The sequence below is a fragment of the Neltuma alba genome, unplaced genomic scaffold (genome assembly GCF_004799145.2).
Source record: "Neltuma alba isolate B1F8T4 unplaced genomic scaffold, ASM479914v2 tig00000766_pilon, whole genome shotgun sequence".
NCBI lineage: Eukaryota > Viridiplantae > Streptophyta > Magnoliopsida > Fabales > Fabaceae > Neltuma > Neltuma alba.
Window position 1 is genome coordinate 305,579 of NW_021632181.1, and position 17,444 is coordinate 323,022.

The window sequence follows — 17,444 nt, forward strand, 5'->3', positions numbered from 1 at the left end:
GTGTTACTCATATCCTGGGAATCAAAGGTGATCGATTGGAGGGCTTTGTCTTGGGATTAATCACTCCTCATAGTTAAGAAATTCTTCCTCTTACCTATTACTTTCCTTTGCTAGATCAATCAACAAAAAAGATCAAGAAATGGAGGTCTTTGAAATGGAAGAAAACTCAGTCAGCCCAAGAGGGAAAAAACGAAAGAAAAGAAATCGAGTGAGACATGGTGAGAAAGCACGTGGAGAGGTGGAGGTCATTGAATTGGGAACTAATGAGAGAGGAGAGGTACAGGGAAAGGTCAAAAGGAGTGCCACGTGTCTAAATTTAGTTCGAGTAGCATATGCCAAACGGAAAATAGTAGGGCCCACAACCAAAAAGAAACAGACGCTTGGACTTATTAACGACAGTGATCAAATTCTATACATTTTAATGTCTGTGGTTACTTTTACACCTTTAAAACTAAATAATATCAAACGCTTTTGACATAAAACTTTGTTGTTAAAAGCCCAGTTAAGTTTTTTAAAAAAATTAAATAATTACTAAATTATGTTAAAGTATTTATATACTATTTCTGATCTTTAATATAAGAGTTAATTGATGAATTTGAGGATATAAAAAATTATTGTATTTAATTATTTATAATAAATAGATGTTATCTTTTCTAAAATTCCTTTACTAATAATGTGTATTGGCTAAAATTATTATTTGATAAAATATTTAATATGTGCAACTATTATAAGGATTACTTTAAAAAACATAAATAAATATGAGAGACAGTAAATTTGGGTCTTATGGTTAGGACCAAATTGAATGTTAAACTAACTTGTATACTAAGGACTGGTTATAGTAATTTGCTTTACTTATAAATTGATATATAATATAATAATACATATAAATATTTTTAAAAGATCATGTAATATATGTTATAATTAAATAATTTAATAAATTTTTTTAATCCTTTCAAATTATTTAACTAGATCTTATATTTTAAAAAAAATAGTATTGTCTAAGAATGTCTAACCGGAAGAAATTAGAACCACAAACATGTTAAGTTTGCGCCCAATATTACCTTTCTTACCAGGCCCAGTAGACTTATTAAGTTTGGGCTCAAGTTGTTCTGAACTGAGTTACGGCCTGATTGAAAGCAGGAGTGGATGTTTTATTTATTTATTTCTTTGGGCAAATAAATTTCTGCCTACCAAAATAAGTTGAGAACAGAACATATGATATTGGGCCCGTAATTATGAGTCAAATAAATTTCTCCGCCAACCAAAGTAAGTTGAGAACAGAACGCTGGATTTTTCTTTCACTTTCTTTTTTCTTTTTCCTCTTCCTCTTTTTGTAGTTTTAGATCCCGTTTTCATTACGATGTCAAAAAAAACTTATTTTTACAGAGAGATTTCTGATTTCATTTTAATATTTTTAAATTATTTGATTATATGATGCATATTCATGAATATATATATATATATATATATATATACACACACACCATATATTTATTGATAAAAATCTGATGGGAAAACTATGATAACTCTGCTTTTTTCCTTTCCCAAACAAATATCCATTGATTACTTGCAACTCATCTGCATAAAATAAAACAGTAGCAACCATGTCACCGTCCTACCAACAACCGTAACACGCTAGTAAAATTAAAAATTACAGTAGAGAGAAATAACACTATATATACACAAGTTTCACAGGAAGGTGAATATTTATATGATCCATTGGCCAAAATGAGGGCTCCCAAACGGCATTGGATTAGCATAGGCTATAAAAACTATTAAATAAAGAAATAGGATTTGTGTGATGCTGCAGTCACCCATCATTCATCTACTTACAATTACGAGCCCTTCTTTCATTTTAACACTCATTCAGGCCATAGAAACCTTCCTTCTCAAGTTCAATATTCATAAAAATAAAAGAAAATTAAATAAAAGAAACAGAAGGTAAATTCCTGTTTTTTTTTTAAATTATTAAAATATGTTAGAACAATAGACGTTTGTTCATTGAATCAGGGGAATCCCATACAACACGTAGCAGCAAAACTAGGGATTCAGATGTCAGGAGATGGATCTCCCAAGTAGTCTCAGTGTCCCCATAGAAACCCATAACAAAGCACATAAAGCAATAAGAAGCGGAGGTTGATGAAGCGAAAGAAACATCTCTGCATAATGGTACAAGTCAAGTGCGCTTAATGCATCTTCAAACTTCAAGTCCTCCAAAGGATTTTCTATTTTTGGCAATTCTGGTTCAGGATCAATGAGATCATTCATTTCCAAGAAGTCATCCTCACGAAAGAGAGGCTCCTCTACATTAACGCTGGCAGAAGAAGTGACTTCAGGTGCTTCAGAAACATGCGCGTGAGAGGCAGTTGACCGTTTGAATGAAACAGATTGATTGGCTCCGCAAATGCTGCCTCATTAGAAATTTGATCCATCACCACACTATGAGTTTCTTCAGCAGCGACCTATAATGGATGATTATTAAAAACAGAGTTAATGAACAGTAATGGCAAAAAAATCATAAGAACCACAAGTTACAAAACAGTCATGCCAAAAACTTAAATGCGGCAGTCAAGTAATGATAAACTGTTTAGAGAAAAAAATGATTTGGCCATGCAAAATGGACGATCAAAACCTGAATCACATATTCTCCCAATCTCAGACAATACCCTTTTCTTCCCGCCCAGAGTCTATACAATGTCATGGCTTCAACATATTTTTACTAAGCAAGACAAATATGTAGCCACTGAAACCGGCCCCATGATAGCTTGCAATCTTGCTCTCAAAGGAGCTTTCGTTAGCCTACATATAAAGTCACGCCAAGATCACAGCAATGAAATTAAAATTGATGAATAAATTAAAAAACCATACTGATCACGTTTAAACACAAAGTTTAATAAGTAAGCAATACGTTTTCACTAGTTCATAATGAAATAAAAAGAAAGATCAAGCAAAACAGACACTTGATGATACTTTACAATTATGGACCAAATTAAAAAAACACTTCATGAACGTAGCGTCTGGACCAAGTTACGACCTAACATTATATATAGTCAAGGCCTTGGTTCCAAAAGAACATACGCAATAATACATGCAACTCATGTGTTGGCCCGTACTACCATTTTCAGATGTGTCCACATTTAATATCCGGCCGTAAACATGATTGCTTTTAATGGAAGAATGCTTATGAGCAATAAAAAAGGGTTAGTCCCAACCTATCAAACTAATGATGCTTCTTAAACTGTGATCTCTATTTATACAGATATTTGTTTTAAAATTCAATATTATTTTTCAAAAAAGGGTCAACCAATACGAATCAAGACAAAATGGTATCCTTTTAATTAGTCATATTTATAGGACAAAGAGAGAAGGTTTTTTTTTTTTGGTTTTATTTACAAATTACTTCATTAAACTTTTAGTATGAATGTACTATTTCATCCTCCATTTATTATATTGTAAATAGTTATACATCTTTTTTAAAAGGTATATATAGATATATTAAATAGAGGTAAAGTCGTAAAGTTATTATATTTTAATAAAGAGTTAATGCATTTTAAGAGTTTTATTTTCTGTCTGCGTGAAATATGTTGAAAATGCCTTATAAATAGAACCAAAGGAATATTTCTCTTATAGTTAATGTAAGATCTAATTAAGTAATTTTAGTAAATTAAGAATGTTAGTTAAACTAGTTAATATGACGTGTTATTTCTAAAACATCCTAAACATCTTTCTTAATTTTCTCCCTCCCTCTTCTACTTGATTATTGTTGGAAAAATATCAATAGGATTAATTTGAAAAAAAACTGATATAACATGTGAAAATAGGTCTTACATATGAGACCAATATTAATTTTCTAATTAGGTTTTACATTAAGGATCGGAGGAATATTTAGTAAATAAGAGTTTTACAAGTTACAAATAGAAAGAACACCAACATGAAAATTAAAATGCTTAAGAAAATGAGACAAAGAAATGGTCTCAACGCCTATGAAAGAGAAATCATGAAGCAAAACTAATATCTCTAGCCAAGTGACAGTCAATAAATAAGAGAATTGTGCAGAAATATGTATGAAATTTTTTTTTTTTTGTTGCTAAGTACAAGTATACTCCTTATGAAGGCAATCTTGCTTGAAGGGCTATTGAGTATTGAATATGAATACTTTTCTCAACACATATATCCTCCTAATAGAAAAGCTTTTCTTGACACAATAGATAGTGAGAGTTAGCCCATCAATGGATAGCCCTACGAAAAATCCAACAATATCCAATGACAATAAGAGACCTCTTTTTTTTTTGGGGGGGGGGGGTTGTTTCTTTAATTGGCAAGCTAAATGCTTGCAAGACATATAAGGCCACGAATTGTACCACCATAGAGCTTGAAAAGAATAGTTCAAAAATATGTCTAAAGATACTGAAAGAATAAATTTGATGAATTCATTAACAATTTAGTTAATATTCATTAAAATAAATTCGATGACTAATCTATAATCACAATCATGTGGAAATTCATTTCAAAAAACAAAGCCAGCGGATTTAATTAATATTCATTGTATTCATTAATTCGTTTTAATCAAGTACATCAATTTAGTCATCAATTATCAGAAACATTGCTTGGTATATAAAATCAAAAGTGAAATAAAAATTAATTCTTAAAAAGATAGTCTTTTTGGGAAAAAAAACGAGAGAGAAAAAACAGTCTTCTTTTCAACAATTTAAAATAGTGATAAAAAGTACTAAATAATGGATATAATACAACTTAAATTTTTTGTATCTTATATCAATAGTGATCTTAACTACTGCACAATTGATGTCTTTAACTCATATTTGTTGAATTCTTTAGCCAATTAATATATGAAAAAATATTGATGTCAACAACATGTCAAATTTTTGAAGTCAGTCAACAGTTACCTTTTCCTTTCATCTTTGACGCGTTGCGACATGCGAATACTTTCAACAAGTTATATGTAATATCGTCAGAAGGAGGATATGGTGGCGGCATATTTGGAAAACTCTACCCAAACTACTAAATGCCTTGGCCTTTGTTTAAATCCTGTATGATATTGATTTCAATTTCTTAACCATAAGTTTTTCCGTACATAAGTTTGGCGTGATTTTTCTTATCATATAGGAAAAATTGTAAATAAAGACTCTCAAAAATAAAACATTGTAATTTGGGTTTTTGAATTCAAAAAATTGCTATTAGGACCGAGTCTTTGATATAAATGAGCAGATATTGTGTAGAAGATCAAATTGTCTTGCTGTTTAAACTTGTCATTTTCATTGCAGACTTCTTATTTAGACTACTTAATTTATAATTTCTAATATTGTACTCGTTATTTAATAGTACAGACTTTTTCATATGTAACTTATAATTTTTAATACATAACTTATAGTTAAATTTTTATTTTCGACATGAGGGTAATTTAGTCTTTTAAATTTGCTAATTCATATTTAATACCTGATCCTAGCAGCAATTTTTTAGATTCAAGAACCTAAATTGCAATTTTTGATTTTTTTATGGTATTTATTTACAATTTTGCCTACCATGTAGTGAATTTATTTTAAGTTCCTCCTTAAATTTCTGTCTTCATTTAATTTCTATATGGAAACTTATTTTATTTGATAATTAATATTGTCTTAAGCTTTTAAAATACTAGTGTCCTAAAATTTTTTAAAAGACATATAAAGGGAACTTACACAAAGGAATGGATGGAAATATAAGAAAGAAGTTTGTGTAACATACATTTTAATTTTAAGAAAGGCTTGTATACATTTTCAAAACATATGGGAGGTTTTTGTAATTGAAGTAAAATAGAAGGGTAGTGAGTGTACTTTACTCAAATAATTTTGAATGACTACAATTAACAAAATCTTTGAAAGTTAATCAAATTTGAAGTTAAATAGCTAAACCAGGATGATCATTCTGCAAAAAATCGAAGATAATATGTGACAAAATATTGTTGGCCAAAAAAAAAAATACATGTGAAAAAATTATAACTCCCTCATTTTAGGCCAAAAAAAAAAATAAGTCCCTCATTTGTGACCTGTTTCTAATTTTTCCCAGAAAAAATTGGAATTAAGTAAAAAGGAAAAGTTAGGAATATTTGAATCATTATAAACTGCTCAAAAATAATTTAAAGATAGAAATTAAATTATTTTGGATCATGGATGAAACTGATTTAATGTGTTATTAACCTGTTTTATTGTCATGAAACTAAAATTATATATCTATAAGAATAATCGCTCTCCAAGAAGTTTCTTTGGCTCTATACTCTATGACACAAAACCATTGACTGACTTGGGAGTTGGTATAACCATTATTTTTATGCTCGTGACCCTTTTAATGCACTTATTTTATTTTATTTTATTAATTAATGTTGCTTTAGAATTTTAGTGTTTGGTAAGTGTGTATAAAAGATAGGAAAAGAAAAAATTTCAAAAGTTGAACAAAATAATTGACGAAGAAAATCACTCGTTAATATTTTATAATATTTATATGACCAATAATTCAGTTTTCACTTTACAATTTGTTAAAGATTTTGTTTAATTATATGTGCCAATTCTATCAGTGCCTTATAGTTATAATTGAGAGAATGACAATATAATCATATCAACTTCAGTCTTGAAATTTTAAAAAGGCATATAAATAAAATTAATTATTTTCTGAAAAGAAGACTTACATGAAGAAATGGAGAGACTACTTAGCATTAAAAATTTCTTTAAGACATTCCACACGTTATATGAGAAAATAAGGCATAATTGACATAGACAGTGACACATTAAATATTTTATAAATATTCGTTATCAATAGTTTGGCTTTCACTTTATTTGTTAAAAGACTTTTATTTTCATTAGATGTACCACACGGTTTAATTTCTTTCTTTTTTTTCCCAACCAAATACGAAATGTCCTTCGTAGTAAATAAGGTTATTATAAGTTACATCTTTATTAAAAGAAGAGAAATTATGACTGAGGGCAAGTATTTCTTGCCAAGTGATGTTAAGAATATGGAGCAATCTCTTTTTAATACAGTAAACTTGTACAGAGGGCTTACCTGTAGCAAGTTTCAAATTGGAGTTATAGTAGCTTGGTTTCCCCATCAAAATTCTTTTAAAGGCATTCCCTCGTAACAAATAATATTGTGACAATAGTATTTTCTTAATTTTTTGTATTTATAGAGTAACACATTCTAACCATCTTGGTTCAATCTTAAGCGAGAATATTTACCAAAGAAGTTCTACTTAGAAGACCAAAATGAGTTAAAGTTATCAAAAGTCATAATCTGAAAGAGAAATTATATTCTAGATTTCCCGAATCATAGTAAGAGGATAATCTATATTTCCCTTTATGATGGAATTTTTTTCTTTTCATCCAGATGGTATTAAGTACTACCAAAAAAATAGACTCTTGATAATAAATTTCAGTGTTGATTAAAAAAAAAAATGCTGCTGAAAATCAACGACTCTAGAAAGTCAATTTAAACAGCTATTTTTTGTCTGCTAGGATTCACCAAAATACCAGTTATGTCACACTACTACTAATTATCTAAGAAAACTTAGCACAAGCTTGCATGACTTACCAAAATCACTAATATATATCATCAAATATATCTAGCAATAAAGAGAATATATCAGCCAAAAATAAAAATGCAAAATAACATTATTTTGCTCTATCAAAAATTGGCGCCAAAAAAGAGGTTCTATATAAGACTGAGGCTGGTTGTTGGTTCAACTAGTTGAACTGGACGATCTGATCCTTTCTAACAACCATGAAATTATTGAAGGTAGGGTATCTATAAGCATCAATATTTCAAAAAAGCATGAACGTGCATGAAAAGAGAAGAATAAATTCTGGTCAAAAAGACAAGAGAAGAATAAAGCTAAGCATTGTGTCGGTAGCTGTAAAATATGCCAAAAAAAAAAAAACTACGTTGACGAAAGGTTTGGTTGACATGGTCATTTGATGGTTTCACATGATATTAGAAGATTAGGTGGAATGTTTCATTAAGTTTGTTTTAATTCTCTGCCACAGAAAGCTTTAAAAAAGTGATTTTCAAGGAAAAGTTATTTATTTTTTTAAAATTTCTTTATGGAAAGCACAAATTAATTTTTCCTCAGTTTATGAGAATCATAAAAAGTACATTATTTCTTTCTATCTAATCATGTAACTAAAAGAGAAATAGTTTCAACTCGACTACCATTCAATCCTTGAAACTAAGACTGCTGAAAATTTTGACATTTAATTGGTTAGTTTATACAAATAATTTTTTAGGATGAATTGCATATGAATTATAAAATAAAAGAACCAATTAATTAAATGTCTCAAATTTAATATATTGAGATACACTAATAAATTAAATATTTGGAATTGAACTGGAATTATGTGAATCCTAGAATGACTAAATAATTAATTTCTCCAAACTAAAATAGCCCAGTGCAAGAAAAAGCAAACCCAGCTAGGGTAAAAAAAAGAAAGAAAGAAATAGAATTCCACGATCTATAACCGACGAAGGAAAAAAGAAAAAGAAAAAAGAAAACAGAGAAAGAGATGCAGCCACCTAACATGATACGCAGCATTTTCTTTTTCTCATGACTGTTATCTCAATCCATTGAACATTTATATACAAAACAATGGCTAAAATATATAGAAATTCCCTTAATTTTAGGTCAGTTGCGTATAACCTCCTTTATATTTAAAAAATTAAATTAAGAACCCTAATATTTAGTGTTTTGTTTATTAATCCCTTATTATTAAAATTACCGTTAAAGTTAATGGTTTTTGCCATGCCAATCTTTTTATATTTTTTATTATATGTCATGTCATTTAAAAAATAATCCTTATAATTTAAACAAGCAATTTTAAATTTTTTTAAATACTTAAAATGGAATATTTAATTACTTTAAAAATATAAAATATTTATTTCAGACATCCTATTAAGATTTCTTATAAATAGGATTGTATCATCCTCAAAAAATTCTTCTCATATAATTAGAGTGAGTATAACAAAAATGAACCAACGATAGAAATGGTGTGTTGCTGAAATGTTTAAAACAACCCATTCGACATTAATTTTGTTGAGTACATTACCAGGAGGGGTTTTTACGAAAACTAATAAATTTTTCTAGATATATTACAACTAATCAATTTAACTTATTTTTTTAATCTACAAAAATTAGCTAACTAACTCCTACATTTAATTATTTTAAATTTTTTTAACATTTTTCAACAATAAATTTTGTTCAAACGTTCGCCAAGAAAGGTTCCTAATTTTATAATATTTGCAAAATTGTTACATTCATGATTAATCTAGAAATTGACACATTTTACATTTTATAATTCTTTTCACATAAATTTTTTTCGCCAACAATATTTTGTCCCATGTTATTTTTTATTTTTTCCCAGAATGATCATCCTGGTCCAGCTATTGAACTTCTAATTTGATTGACATTCAATGATTTTGTTAATTGTAGTCATTCAAAATTGTTTGTTTTCTGTTTGAAACATGTTCAAGTATAAAATTGACAAGATTGGCGAACTTTAATAATTTTATGCTATTAAAGTTTTAAATTTATATTTTACCCAAAAACAGTTTTAAATTTATATCCCTGGCCGCTTATATCAATGGCTTTGTTTTGTTTTTAAATTTTGCATAATATTATAATTATATAAAAAGATCAAAGGTGTAAGTATAGTTTTTTTTTTAAAAAAATTTTGTATAGACCAGACAATTGAATAGTTTAAAATTAAATTTCCTGCTTAAACGAGTCTATATTTGACAATTTCAATATTCAATGTGAATATGCAACAACCATACTGACGCATCATTGCAATTTGAAAGTAAATTGCTTTTAGTTTGTTGTTAGTGCTCACGGTAGTTTGATGCTAACCACGTATTTTTCATCTTTTAAATTCTTTTAATATATAATTTGAACATAAAAGTTGAAGAGAACCACAAGTGAATAGTTGTTTGTTTTAAAAGTATACAATTCATGATTATCTTTTATCACATTTTTTTGGTTAAAAAAAAGAAGTCATCTATAAATATGTGTTGTGTGTATTGAGCAAACCCCACACTATACTTCTCCATAGAGATTCACCATATAGAAAATCCACTTTGCTAGAGCTTTTCTCATCGATATGGGAAGACACATCATGTTAGGATTTGTGTTGCTTTTCTTGTTGTTGGGAATTGCCCAATTTGGTTTGTGTGGAAGATGCAATGAATCAGAGAAGCAAGCTCTTCTCAAGTTTAAAGCATCTGTTTATGATGATTCATATAAAAGCTTTTTTTCCTGGAATCCCAAAACCAACTGTTGCCAATGGGATGGCATCACTTGTCACAATGTTACTGGTCATATTCTCAAACTTGATCTCAGTTTCTCTTCCCTACAAGCTACTCGTGTTGATCCATCTTTATTGGAGTTGCAACATTTGATTTATTTAGATTTGAGTGGAAACAACTTCAATGCCATCTCGATTCCTACCTTTCTTGGTTCTATGGGGAGGCTGAGATATCTTTCTATCTCTGGGTCCAATTTCACGGGGAAGATTCCTACCAATCTTGGTAGAAACCTCACAGCATTGCAGTTTCTTGATCTTAGTTGGAATGATTTACACATCAATGACATGAGTTGGATCTCTAAACTTCAGTCTTTGCAATACCTCAATCTTAGTGAAGTCTACCTTGGAGAAGCTCACAACTTGTTCCAGGTACTTCATATGCTTCCTTCTTTATCACAACTCCAATTAAAAGGATGTGGACTTGGCAACTTGTCTGCTCCTCTTCCCCCGTTCAATTTCACAAATAATACTAGAGTTTAGGTCTTGAATCTGGCTGAGAATGAAATTGATGGTCAAATCCTTGATATGTTTCAAAATTGGACTTTTGTTGAATACCTTGACCTTTCTCTAAACAATTTTAGATCAATTCCATCTTGGTTGGGAGAGTTAAGGAGCCTTCACCATCTAGATATCTCCATAAATCAAGTCACATCCACACTAGAAATTTCTGTCTCACAAATCTTAAAAAACATTTGTCATTTAAAAATATTAGATTTTCGTGAGAGCAATCTTCAAGGACAAGCATTTGATGACTCCGATTTATCTGGATACATCAAATATGATATAGAGGAACTGTACTTGAGTGGGAATGGACTCAATGGCCATTTGCCAACTTGGATAGGGCATCTTGAAAAGCTAATGGGCCTTGATCTTTCAAATAATTATTTTTATGGCAATATTCCTCACAGTTTTGGTCAACTAGTAAATCTAGGAAGCCTTGATCTATCAAGTAATTTATTAAGTGGCTTCATTCCTCAAAATCTTGGCCAACTTGTAAATCTAGGAAGTCTTTATCTATCAAATAATTCTTTAAGTGGCCTCATTCCTCAAAGTCTTGGTCAACTTTCAAATTTAGATCACCTTGATCTTTCAAGTAATTCTCTTATGGGCAACATTCCTCAAAGTCTTGGTCAACTTTCAAATCTATATGACCTTGATCTTTCAAGTAATTCTCTCATGGGCAACATTCCTCAAAGTCTTGGTCAACTTTCAAATCTACATGACCTTGATCTTTCAAGTAATTCTCTCATGGGCAACATTCCTCAAAGTCTTGGTCAACTTTCAAATCTATCTTACCTTAATTTTTCAAGTAATTCTCTCATGGGCAACATTCCTCAAAGTCTTAGTCAACTTTCAAATCTACTTTTCCTCAATCTTTCAAATAATTTTCTCACGAGCAACATTCCTCAAAATCTTGGTCAACTTTCAAATCTACATGTCCTCGATCTTTCAAATAATTCTCTCACGAGCAACATTCCTCAAGGTTTTGGTCAACTTGTAAATCTAGAATTTCTTGATCTCTCAAATTACTCTTTAACTGGCAATATCCCTCAAAGCTTTTATCACCTTGTAAATCTACGAAGCATTGATCTTTCTTGTAACAATTTATCTGGTGAAATTCCAAATTGTTGGAGAGATACAGGTAAATTGACGTAAATAAATTTTTCATTCAACAAATTATCTGGTGCCTTCCCTATCTCAATCGGAAAGCTTTCTTCATTGTTGTGGTTGCATTTGAACAATAACTATCTTGAAGGGAAGCTTCCATTGAATTTGGAAAATCTGACACAATTGAGAATTTTAGATTTGGGTGAGAATAACATTTCTGGAAGTATACCACCATGGACTAGCAACACTTTTCCTACACTGAACATTCTGAGGTTGCGAGATAATATGTTGGATGGTAACATTTCTTTACATCTATGCCAACTCCAATCATTGCAGATTTTGGACCTTGCAAATAACAACATAAGTGGCTCAATACCCAATTGCATTGGCAATCTTACAAGAATGGCAGTAAATAACACACATATATGGAATTCAACCATATTGGAATTAAGTCAATGGCGTAATCAACATGTGAAACAAGTTATGAAAGGAAGAGAGTTTGACATTACAAGAATCTTGCAGCTTGAGATTAACTTTGATTTGTCAAATAACAATTTGGTTGGATTAATTCCTCTTGGGTTATTCTCCCTTGTCATTTGAAAGGAGAGATTCCGGAGATTATTGGGGATATGAAATCCCTTGAATCCTTTGATATCTCTTGCAACCAAATTTCTAGCACAATTCCAAAGAGCATGTCCAAGGTAACTACATTGAGCCATTTGAACATGTCATACAATAACCTTTTAGGGCCAATTCCGACAGAAAATCAATTCTTGACGTTGAATGATCCATCCATTTATGCTGGCAACCCTTATCTTTGCGGAATCCCGCTACCAAATAAGTGTCAAGGTGATGATCCTCATCAAGTTCCTGAAATTGGAGAACGCAAAGATGAAAATGATCCAGAAAAAGTGTGGTTTTATTTTGTGGTAGCAATTGGGTTTGCTGTTGGCTTTTGGGGTGCTATTGGGACATTAGTGTTGAAGAAGAGTTGGAGATATGCTTGTTTCCGAAGAGCGAAAGATGTAGCAGATGAGATATATGTGTTTGCTTCAATAAAAATAGCAAAGTTAAAGAGGCTGCTCACAAACCATGTCCATGGCTAATCTTTGTAGCCGTGTGTATCTTCGTTCTGTCTTTTTTTTCTTCTTTTCTTCTCTTGTTATTAGTATAATGTAATGTTTCAGTATGTGCACGACAACAATGACAATAACATTAATAAAAGGGTTATTTTGATATATAGCGTATGTCTTCATGATTTCACCATGAACCAAAAAATTAAATCTCTAATTAATATTCAATCCTTTTAAATTTTTTTGTTTGTTTATAAGATGGTATTTTTATTAATGCCATCTAATTTCATTACATGATTATTAAATTGAACTATATATAACAATTCAAATACATCAGGCCTATATATTGGCTCATCAAAGCTCAAAAAAATTACATAGCTACTAAACATTGCTTTGTTTAATTGTGCATAGTTATGAATTAACGGCCAATTAACAATGAAAAAAATACTGTACATGTTCGGAGTTGTTTAAAACTTCAACATTAAATCATGGAGGCTTATAAGATAAACTAAATCCCAATTTATATTACAATAGAAGACATAGTCACTTGAAATAGAAATAATATATTACATCAGAGGACCTAATCCTTGAAATTCTGGCTTTGATTTATTTTATATTTTTATCAAACTTCTTTTAAATAAAACAAATATCCATGATCTGTTGATGTTTTCTCTTAATCTTTATTATACCCATTTTCCCTTTTTCTTAATCATTATCATGGTTATGTGCAAGTTTTTTAATCAACATGTCTATGTCATAAAATATGAAAAATAATTCAAGTATTAGTTTTAGTTTGTATACTAATTTAATAAATAAAAAATAAGTACTTATTGGTAATTAATCTGTATGAATAAAACAGTGAGAAATTAGGCTCAGGTTCCGAGTACAAAGTTGTGTAATTGCATGGAATTTAAATTTTAGAACACAAACTTTAAAAATATAAAAAATAAAATGATTATACATTTATATTATATGCGACCTTATGTCCTTTATATAAGAATTACTTAACTAATTTGAATATATTAAAAAAATTAATTAAATTAATTATTTGTAATAAATATGAGTTGTTTTCTTATAATACCCTTTTAGACTATCATTACCCTTAGATGAAAATCCTCTTAACATATATAATCAATAGGAATACTTTGGACAATGAATTATAAATGGGTTAAGGTGTAATTTTAATAATAAAATTTTACACTAAGAGCATTTGACATCATCTAATTTTGAAAGGTGCAAAAGTAGACACAAACTTTAAAATGCGAAGCAATTTTATCACAACTATTAAATTTAATCGCGTTGATTGTTACAAAGTTGGAGAGAGAAAAATGTTTGACCTGAAATGGTGACGTGGCAGAGAGTGAAGCTTGATGTGATCAAAATACATGACAAGTGTGTAAATGAAAAAACTATCCAAGCTTCAACCTACAAATAACCCAGCTCATCGTTCACTTCTCCGTCCTTCAAACATCTCTTCGTCAACCCACAAAATCTCTTACAAACTCAAAATCAAACTCTTCGAATTAGTGATTCCATCTAAATATCTTCAACATTATGAAAACCAACAAGAAAGGAGGAAGAGAACTAGTTCATAAATCCTCCTCTTCCTCTATAACTCCATCCAATTGTCAGTCCTCTCCCGTCTGATTTCCCTCTTTCCACCTTGGCAAATCCATCACCATTATGCCCATGTTAAAATCAGAAGTATAAAAGCCTCAAATGATTCAACAGATTTTGATTGAAGTATAGAAAATTCATCACTAAACTAATTGTAAGAGCCAAAGAAGAAAACTTGAGTATATTGTGTAAGAAACAGAACGCAGTAGAAAAGGAGTGAGAAGAATCTGTCACCAAAATAAAAGGAGTAAGAAGAATCTGATGGCTCGTACATGGTGGAGGTAGAAGCAAGCCATTGAAGGAAAGAGGTGCCGAAGTTGAAGCCATCGAGTTTGATGGCATGGTGGGTGGGCTTTGAAGTGGTGTTACTCATATCCTGGGAATCGAAGGTGATCGATTGGAGGGCTTCGTCTTGGGATTAATCACTCCTCATGGTTAAGAAGTTCTTCCTCTTACCTATTACTTTCCTTTGCTAGATCAATCAGCAAAAAAGATCGAGAAATGGAGGTCTTTGAAATGGAAGAAGACCCAGTCAGCCCAAGAGGGAAAAAACAAAAGAAAAGAAATCGAGTGAGACATGGTGAGAAAGCATGTGGAGGTCATTGAATTGGGAACTAATGAGAGAGGAGAGGTACAGGGAAAGGTCAAAAGGAGTGCTACGTGTCTAAATTTAGTTCGAGCAGCATATGCCAAACGGAAAATAGTGGGGCCCACAACAAAAAAAAGAAACAGACGCTTGGACTTATTAACGGCAGTGACCAAATTCTATACATTTTAATGTCTGTGGTTACTTTTACACCTTTAAAACTAAATAATATGAAATGCTTTTGACATAAAACTTTGCTGTTAAAAGCCCAGTTAATTTTTTTAAAAAAAAATTAAATAATTACTAAATTATGTTAAAGTATTTATATACTATTTTTTATCTTTAATATAAGAGTTAATTGACGAATTTGAGAATATAAAAAATTATTTAATTTAATTATTTATAATAAATAGATGTTGTCTTTTCTAAAATTCCTTTACTAATAATGTGTATTAGTTAAAATTATTATTTGATAAAATATTTAATATATGTAACTACTATAAGGATTACTTTAAAAAACATAGATAAATATGAGAGACAGTGAATTTGGGTCTTATGGTTAGGACCAAATTCAATGTTAAACTAACTTGTATACTAAGGACTGGTTATAGTAATTTGCTTTACTTATAAATTGATATATAATATAATAATACATATAAGTATTTTTAAAAGATCATGTAATATATGTTATAATTAAATAATTTAATAAATTTTTTAATCCTTTCAAATTATTTAACTAGGTCTTATATTTAAAAAAAAATAGTATTGTCTAAAATGTCTAACCGGAATAAATTAGAACCACAAACATGTTAAGTTTGGGCCCAATATTACCTTTCTTACCAGGCCCAGTAGACTTATTAAGTTTGGGCTCAAGTTGTTCTAAACTGAGTTACGACCTGATTGAAAGCAGGAGTGGATGTTTTATTTATGGGTTAAGGTGCACCCACCACCTCCATGTATTTAGCCAGGTGCACCCAGTGGCCTGAAGTAATTTGTGGTGCAAATTTGCCCTCAAAGTAATTAAATTGGTGCACTGGTATCCCATGCTAACATATCTGTTAGTTTGACCGTTAAATTGATAAGTCAGCACAAGTTTGACTAGAAAATCTGACGTGGCATGTCTAATAAGTAGGTGATGTGGAATTCTTTTGGGATTAAGGTGCATCCAGCACCTCTAAGTATTTTTCCAGGTGCACCCAGTGGCCTAAAGTAATTTATGGTACAATTTTGCATTCAAAGTAATTAAAATGGTGCACCGGTATCCTATGCTAACAGATCTCTTACTTTGACTGTGAAATTGATGAGTCAGCACAAGTTTGACCAAAATAATCTGACCTGGCATGCCTAATAAGCAGGTGATGTGAAATTTTTTTCGTCTGCCACTGCTTTGTTTTCTCTGTTCAGTAAATGCTCTCTTCGGCTCTTGGAATTTTTTTCAGAGTAAGAAATTTTTTTAGAGATACTCCTCTAGTCCTATTTATAGGGTAGAGAGAAAACATATTTTTTGGTCCTATTTATAAGGTACTAAGAGAAATTTTTTGTATGGATATACAAATTTAACCCTCATTTATTATTGTATTAACTTTGTTTATATGAGGTATAATGTATATTAAATAGGGATAAAGTTAGAAAGTTATTAAAATTTAAATGAGAGTTAATGAAATTTAGGGTTTTCCTTGGTCTGCGTGAAACATGCTGGAAGTACCTTATAAATAAGACCAGAGGAGTAATATTCAGACAAAACAATGGAATTAACAAGAAAAACCATGTCACCTGCTTATTAGACATGCTAGGTCAGATTATTTTAGTCAAACTTGTGCTGACTTATCAATTTCACAGTCAAAGTAACAGATCTTTTAGCATGGGATATCGGTGCACCATTTTGTTTACTTTGAGGGCAAAATTGCACCATAAATTACTTTAGGCCACTGGGTGTACCTGGAAAATACTTGGAGGTGCTGGATGCACTTAACCCCGAAAAAATTCCACATCACCTGCTTATTAGACATGCCACATCAGATTTTCTGGTCAAATTTGTGCTGACTCATCAATTTAATGGTCAAACTAACAGATTTGTTAGCATGGGATACCGGTGCATCAATTTAATTACTTTGAGGGCAAATTTACACCACAAATTACTTCAGGTCACTGGGTGCACCTAGCTAAATACATGAGGGTGCTAGGTGCACCTTAACCCTTATTTATTTATTTTTTGGGCAAATA

The 17,444-nt window shown here is 30.5% G+C and overlaps 1 pseudogene; it reads left to right on the forward strand.

Annotated features, from left to right (window-relative positions):
* The first annotated feature begins 10,133 nt into the window (after positions 1-10,133).
* Positions 10,134-13,119, forward strand: LOC114745028 (receptor-like protein EIX2; annotated as a pseudogene).
* Positions 13,120-17,444: the final 4,325 nt, after the last annotated feature.